The following is an 8,385-nucleotide window of genomic DNA, read 5'->3' on the forward strand; positions in this document are numbered from 1 at the left end:
ATATATGTGCAGTATTAGTACCTAAACTAGCATTATCTGGATTATTAAATCATCCCCAATTGTCAATGGCAAAGGTACTCGGGTCATGCGGTGGTGTTTGCAACTGTACTTTGTGTTATGAGCAGCTTTCAACTACATTTTGCAGATGCTACATTCGGTGTACAACGTTGCATAGCTCTGCACACTCAAACCTGTGCTTCATTTCCTTGCAAATGCTTTTCAATAAATATTGTAGCGTTGCTTCTGAGGTAAAAAGAAAAAATTCAGGGTGCAGCCCATATTGAGACACAATAAAGCATAAACAATTCATTTATTTTTTCAGATGTTGCATGTCAAAGACGGCGGCTGAAAAAAAATGCAATACCAACTGAAAACCTGCCAAGGACGTCATGTTATGATGAGAACAAAGATATTCGTATGAAAGAGCTTTCACTGGCAAGACTTCGCCGACGTGCTGATCGGTCAGCCAGAGTAAGTTAATTTGACTGCATAGTGCAGCACTTATATGCTTATGGTACATACACCATGGCTACAAGCATGCTATAAATAATGTCAACACTTTTTAATGCATTACAGAACAAATCAAGCAAGCAGACTGCTGCCTCTCCATTAGAAGCAGAGGCATTGCCCCATGGACCTGTCAACACGACCACCATGGTAAATTGACTGCCTGCAACTTGTGCACACATTGCTTAACCACCAGTTCCTTGGGACTAAACTCTGTGTGACATTGCAGGATGATCTCCCATTCCCTGACAGCAGCAGCATGGACGAAATGAGTGACAAAGAAAATATGGTAGTATCTTTTTGTATATATGTGTTGTGGTAGCTGTCTTTACCTAGACGGCGGCATGCTTTCTGGATTTACTTCGTAAAAGCATTGTATCATGTGGTGTGTGATGGGTGCACATTCACTGCAACTTGTGCACACATTGTTTAACCACTGGTTACTTGGACTAAACTCCACCTGACATTGCAGGACGATCTCCCATCCCCTAACAGCATGGACCAAAGCCTTGTAAACACCGCTAGTGACATGGACATAGCAGATTTGGTAATTTTTCTATATATATGTGATATGGTAGCTGTCTTTACCTAGCCAGCAGCATGCTTTCTGGATTTACTTCGTGAAAGCATTGCGATGTGTGATGGGTGCACAGTAACTGATGCAAAACCCCTGGCTTTCCTACTTCCAACATTGAATTTAACACATTGGCATGCATTATTGGAAAAAAAAGTACTTTGACAAAAAAGAAGCTACATCTCACATCAGCTATGCCAGACATTATAACTCTTGTTTTTGTTTTGTGACAGGAATGTGCTTGCCGACCTGGCCCCCAGACATTAATGGCAAAGTACTCGAGAGAAGAAAAAGATGTGGCAAATTTCCTCCTAGAAATGGCTTCAGGAACAAGGCTTATAGAAAGCAAGGCTGTCCAAGTGACATCGGGTTCTTTTCCACAGAAGTTTGTGGACACGATAAATAGTAGCAACGTAAATACATTCACAGGCCTGCCATCAGTCGATGTTCTGAATGCTCTTGTGACGTGCTATACAAAAATTCATCCACTTTCAGGACTGCACCAGTTGTGTGCAAAAGAAAGAATTGCATTGACATTGGTGAAACTGAAGCACAATATTTCCACTGCATTCTTCAGTCACCTTTTTAACTGTTCTCTAACCACATGTAGCAACATAATTGCAGAGACTGTTCAGTTGATGTCTGAAATTCTAAAAGTAACTGTGACTGTGCCACCAAAAGAAGATGTTGTTGAACATTTGCCTGTCTGTTTTAAACACTTCAGTAATGTGCGTGTCATTGTAGATTGCACCGAAATTCCTATTGGCCAGCCCAACTGTTTGTGATGTGCATTACAGACCTACTCCTTCTATAAGAAAGGTTTCACAGTTAAATATATGGTGACTGTTACACCAAGTGGTCTTATTGCCCACATAAGCCAAGGATATGGAGGCCGCACCTCAGACAAGGCCGTTTTTGAGCAAAGCTGCCTCATCAAGCAACTAGACCCGATATCAGATGCCACAATGGCGGACCGTGGCTTTCTTATCGATGACATTTGTGCGGACAACCTAATTGAGTTAATCAGGCCTCCATTCAGAAAACAAAAGCAGATGTCAAAGGGTGATGCACTTAGGACACAAAAGATAGCATCAGCAAGAGTTCATGTAGAGCGTGCTATACAGCGAATGAAAATATTTAAAGTTTTGTCAACAAGAATCCCATGGAGCATGGTGGGACTACTTGACGACATTGTTATAATTGCAGCAGGCATCACAAACCTCTCGTCACCGATTTTAGCAGCACATCAATTTCTGTGAGTCCTGCATCAATACCTTTGCCAAGCGTATTATGTGCATCGTAATAGTGGTTGGTGCTTTCCATGCAAGGAAGTTTAAAAATTTGCAGAAGTGGAAGTGCCATGTTCCTTACCAGCAGAGGTGAAGCCAGTGCTTGGCCTTATTTTAGATCTGAAATAGACCTTTGTTGGGTTGTGTCCTCTTACAGATCAAGTCGTTTGGTTCTGGTAATGTAATTGCGTGGCTAATTAGACACTAAAAGCATGTTGTTCCTGTCAGAAGTATTATCTTCCTCTGAGTATTGATTACAGTATTTCTGAACCAATTTACCAAGACTGCAACTTGTGGCACTTGGCTTCATCTTAAAACCGGTAACACTAAGGTACACGTCAGCCAGTCTGTATGACAAAATAAGTCACGTTAATGGGGTTGAGGCATCAAATTTCTGGATTGCACTTTTGTTTCAAACATTTCTTATTGCTCCAGGAAAAATGATAACCACTCAATATTCTTATATTCTCAGTAAATAATTTAATATCGCATTATTTATGTGAACGATTTTCAGTTTTGATTTGTGGGCGCAGAGTTGGACAGTGACGTCACTGTCTAGGAAGCTTGTTCTGTGGCTCCGGATTAATTTTGACCACCTGGGGTTCTTTAACGTGCACTACAACGCAAGCACACGGGCGTTTTTGCATTGCGCCTCCATCGAAATGCAGCCACCGCGGCAGGGATTCGATCCCGCGATCTCGTGCTCAGCAGCACAACGCTTCATTATGCTTCCAACACAGTGACGTCTGTGTCAATTTAGGCACTCTTTGGAAGCAAATAAAAATATATTTTAAACGTTTTCTGTGTCCAACTCTTCATATTGAGTCTTCTTGCATACCGAGGAAGCCTACAGTATGCTTTTTATAGCCTAAAAGTTTGGTGTCTCACCCCCTTTAAACTAGTGGGAAGTGTGAGGGAAGCACTTCTTTTCCTTTAGTGCAAACTATTCTTTTATAGTGCCCCTTCTAAAATGATGGTCTGGCTTCACTTTTGGCACATCAATTCCCCTCCAACAATTTTTTATATTCCTTGTTTCCATTGTGTACTTCCTTATTATAGCCTGTTCTAATGTTTTGTTTGCTTTTTTTTACATCTCCACAATCGTGCATTGTTCCAGCCCATTTGAACTTAACACGTGTTGCTATGTTGCCTCTGTTTACCTTTTTTCTATGTTAAGAAATCTTAATTGTGCATGGCCTCGTAAGGGCCCCACACCAGGCCCCATTGCAAATTTTGGTTATACACTGGTAGTTGTAAGATGCCATCTAGAAAGCCTTTTTTTTTAATTTCAAATTAATTCACCCGATGTCACTTGGACAGCCTTGTTTTCTGTAAACTGAGTACCTGAAGCCATTTCTAGGAGGAAATTTGCCACATCTTAGGAATGGAAGAACGTGACCTGTTACCATGCTGCCAGGAAGCAAGCATTACTGCCAGCAGACATTTTCTCTCTGCCTCAACTAGGGTGCGCAAGTGTTCTTTCCCTGCTTTGTCCAATACCAATACTAATACCATGTCACGTGAACGTGTCGAACCCCACATTTAAAAAAACTTCTTCATAATTCCAGTGGCAGCATTGCATATTCGGCATTAGATGATTTAACAGAAGTCATGTGCCATGGCTGGCGACATTGCAAGTAGCCTGTCTTGCATAGAGGCATTTGTGCATGTGACCTTGGCTCCGTCAAAGCGTGGCAGCCTTGAGTAAGGGCATGCAGTCTTCTGTTTGGAAATGCAGAATTTTTTATGCCCCTCAGCCGTTTTATACTTTTCAGACACGATTGTTACCGTGTGATGCTGTACTTGTTTGCATTGGCCAAACCCGCAGACTTCAACTTCAACACACTTTTTGCAGATTATCAACGCACATTCTTTTGCAACTTGTATTCTTCATTGAAGTGCTGATTTACATTCTGATGCAAGTTTTCGTCTTATGGTATTGCAAGATATTTGCAGTTCACTTATGATCTGTGTGCATAGAGTTGTGGTTATTTTTCAATGGCTGTTTGTTGTCCCTTGCCTTACTTGCATTTTTCACAAAATAAACCACAGATACTGTACTCAGTGTCAAGGTGTTTGCCTCATACATTTTACTCGAGCCCATTTTTGTTGCACCTTTTAGCATATGAGGGTTTCTTTATCTTGCCGAACAGAACATGAGAAGTAACATGGAACAGTGTCAAACCTGCATACAATGAATATTTGGAAAGTTTGGCCACTAGAGTAGAGTACCCTAAAAAAATGGTTTCATTCAAATGACCCCAGCTGGTATATGTACCATAATTTATGCTTCTTCCTAATATGTTGAATACAATGCAAATGGCTGTCCTGGGAAACATAACTAAACCACCAGTAATACAAGATGGGGAGACATTTGTGCAGACTAAACTTCAGTGAATGGTAATTATTGACCTCCAGAGAGCAGATAGAGCTGTCTTTACTATAAACATATCAATAAATGGAAAGTGACATATAAAAATTTAACATTCACAAAATTTAAGCACTTAAAGGGGCACTGAAACACTTTTCCGACTGATCATAGTGACCTCTCTACTAAAGGACATCGCCTGACTAATCTGGCGCAAAAATTTTTCAAATCCTTGAAGTGTAAGTGGAATTAGTAGTTATCGCACCGATGCATTGCTTTCTCCTTTCGTCTCCACTAGTGCGCTGGAAGGTACATGGTGCATGGCAAGGGAGCAAGGCCCTGCTTAAGTTCTATTTCTTTTTTTTTTTATTCTCGCATTGCTACTTGTGGTTCTGGCATGTGTGGCACTCTCTAAACGCAAGATGGGCGTCTGGAGCTATACAGGGCTTGTGGTGGTCGTGTTATCTATATGATGCAGCATGCCAGTTTCAGGGCCCCTTTATAAAGGGCACAAAGACAACATAAAGAAAAGTTGGTTTCACGAGTTCTGCCTGAGTCGCCACTGATATCACACAGTTGCTCGTGCACAACTTGTGAAACGATAACGTATGAGCCATAGGAAACGAAGTCATGTCGGCAAAAGCTTCTCGTCACACTTGGGAAAAGTAGAAGAAAAAAAGAAGGTAACATTAAAACTGGTTGACAGTCCCTTTAAAATTTATCAGCAGCCTGCGCCAGCAAGTACGATATCAGTGGCTTAGCCTCAAGAGAAGCTCCGATATCACTCTTTCTTTATATATGCTAATGATTGCATCCTTGAACTCATCAGAGGCACCGCTGTTGTAGTGCACTACAGCACAACAAAAAGAAATGTCACTACAATAAACAAAAAAATGGGCCTCCTTTACATGACACACAGCCATTTGTACATTAAGTTGTGTTAAATACTCCAACTTAGGCTCTAAGGTGTCGTAGTTCTTGAAAGAGTAGTCGAGCTTTGTTGGGCATTTCATCTCCAAGAGGACTTCCTTGCCCTCACAGCATTTGCACGAAAAACTTGCAACGCCGTTGGGGGAACAGCCTATGAAGAGAAACTCCTCGCACAAAACGAGCCCTCTCTGGCGCACTTCCAGTGTGTGCCCCAGTGCCTCTTGCCATGTTTTGTAAGCAGCACGCGCTGCACTTTCCTTCGTAATCCCAACATGCATTGCTGGTGTTGTAATAGTTCTGCTTCTTAAAATAAGCATAAGAACTGGATCAATGTTGGCCGCACCTTTCGAACGAAGAAAAGTCTTCGCTTGAGTCATACAAGCCTGAGCAATGCTCGCAGTTACCAGGCCCTTTCGATATCTGTGCCATTCTGGAGAATTCGACTGTCCCCGTGTCAAGGATTCAATCTCACTCCTAGCACGCTCTCCACCATATAATTCACACACATGCAACATGACTTCTACCGGTGCCTTCTGCTTCAGTTGAGTTGCTTGAACCCTCATCATTTCCAACATGGGAAGTGGGGCGGAACGGCAGGCTTGTTTAGCTGCAAACATAAACACAGACCTGCATCAGGTTCAGGAGAAAGAAAGCAACTGCAGAGCACCAAAATCGCAACTCTGCAACTATGAATATCACAAAAAAACTATTCAAGGGCAACTTACGCAAATTTTATAATATAGAAAATGGTACTGAAAAGCATGAAACTCACAGTAGCATGTGCTTAATAACCAACTATATCTAGCGGAGAGCCTACACTGGTGAGGGAGACACCATTTCTAGATTAGTGAGCTCGGTATTGAAAGTTGTTGCCACCTTCTCATTTAGGCCCAGAAGAAAAAAGATTTTCAATGTCATGAGATGCCGACTTGTTTACTTGCCCCAACAGTGTCCAAGTGCAACTGCTGCGATTGTATGCCCTCTCATGTAGGCTATGTGTAGTTTTAGCAAATAATGCATCCTGTTATTGCGGGGAGAGCTGCAGATGGGTGGCCTCTAAAAACTAAAGCATGTCATACAGAAAAAAGATGTTTTCAAAAGGAGAATGCCAAAATGCTGTGTAGTCTGCTGTCATCTTCCTTTTTGCTGCTTTGCAATTTTTAGCCTTTCGTGCATTCTCAAAGGATATATACTTAATTAGCTGTGATCACAGTCTGCACTTCGCATTAAAGGGCCCCTAAATCACCTCAGATATTTTTTGAACATTTCAAGTAAACACGCGCATCGAGTTCAAAATGCCACCACGATCAACGACGCCAAACACTGCAGCGCTACGCGCCGCGGGCATGCCACAAAATAAAAAAATAATGCCGTCCTCCTCTCTTGGCCATTCCGGTATCCCCAGTGGTCGTCACGATGTCAGCAGGGTGCATCTGGTTATGTCAACCAGGTCGACGATGCCCATTGGTAGAACAAGAACCTACGACTTCCGGTTTGTCTGCTGGCAGGTACGCGCGCTCCCTGCTCTTCCTCGCCGTGTTGCTTGCTTATGCGCCATTGCGAATCGGTAATTACAGCCCGCAACGCAAGTGCCAAATCGCTCTCGTCCCAACACAGTCGTGCTTAGCGGTCTGATTAGCTTCGCGAACAGAGTGCGACAGTGTTGGCCTTTCTAGACATGCGCGCGACACAGGGTCCATAGCGACACGCTTCGCATGAGCACGGGCTGGCACAGAAGCAACAGCGGGTAGTCGAGAAGCGCTGAGTCGCGGATAAGGCCCGTCCACATTACCGGAACGGTAACTCGCCGCATGCCGTTTGCCATTCGTGAGTCGCCATTCGACAGCGGTATTGCTCGCGAATGGCGAGATTTCCTTGCCGTACGTAGAGAGGATGAGACCGGGACTCATTTGTGCGGCAGCCTCACCACCACCGATCGCTCGACAGTGCCGATATTGTTGCTAGGCCTTTTCCGGTTCCCTTCAAAGCTAAAGCGGACGGCGCTTCGAAATGAATTACCGACAGTCACAAACCGCAATATTTTCTTATCGCTGTTATCACTCTTCGCAATAATTGTACACAAAGAAGAAAAATATGCTGATATTAGTGTCGGCTGCGATGCGATCACAGCCGAGCTGGTCGTCTTCCGTCGGTAGTCGTGCACTACAACTGAATTTCTAGCCACTGTAGCTGAGCTGTAGCCAATGTTTTTGTTGCCGGTGGCAGAGGCTCGCAGCTTCGCGGTCGTCGATTGGGCCGTTGATCGTGCTGCAGGCGGTGCACCGGCCGAACTGCTGTCTACTTTGGACACTTCTCGCGCGGCAGATGGTCTACGGCATGGAGGCCGGTTCGCCGTCGGTGTATTTGCCGCTAGCATGGACGTGCCTTAACTGGAAATGGACAGCGCGTTGGCGATGACGTATGTCACGTGACATTTGGAGGAGCATTCAGTGAGGAGAGTAGCGAAGGAAAGAGCGAAATGAGCGAGGGCCGTGTTTTGATCATCAAACGTGTGTAACTCCGCTGTTACGGCACCATTTTGAAAAATTCTCGCGGCTACGTGTTCATTGTAGACTCGTGCACAACTGCAACACCAGAACTAAATTTCTACCTCTGGGTGGTCTAGGGGCCATTTAAAGTGTGAAGACTCTTCCAGGAAAGGAATGTCTGGCTTTCTGTGGAGTGAAATACACCAATGTGGGCCAGTGTCCACACTG

The 8,385-nt window shown here is 43.7% G+C and overlaps 1 pseudogene; it reads left to right on the forward strand.

The window, feature by feature from the left end:
- The first annotated feature begins 284 nt into the window (after window positions 1–284).
- Window positions 285–2,394, forward strand: LOC119458353 (uncharacterized; annotated as a pseudogene).
- The last annotated feature ends 5,991 nt before the right edge of the window (window positions 2,395–8,385 follow it).

This window comes from Dermacentor silvarum, chromosome 7 (genome assembly GCF_013339745.2).
Source record: "Dermacentor silvarum isolate Dsil-2018 chromosome 7, BIME_Dsil_1.4, whole genome shotgun sequence".
In the NCBI taxonomy this organism is placed as follows: domain Eukaryota; kingdom Metazoa; phylum Arthropoda; class Arachnida; order Ixodida; family Ixodidae; genus Dermacentor; species Dermacentor silvarum.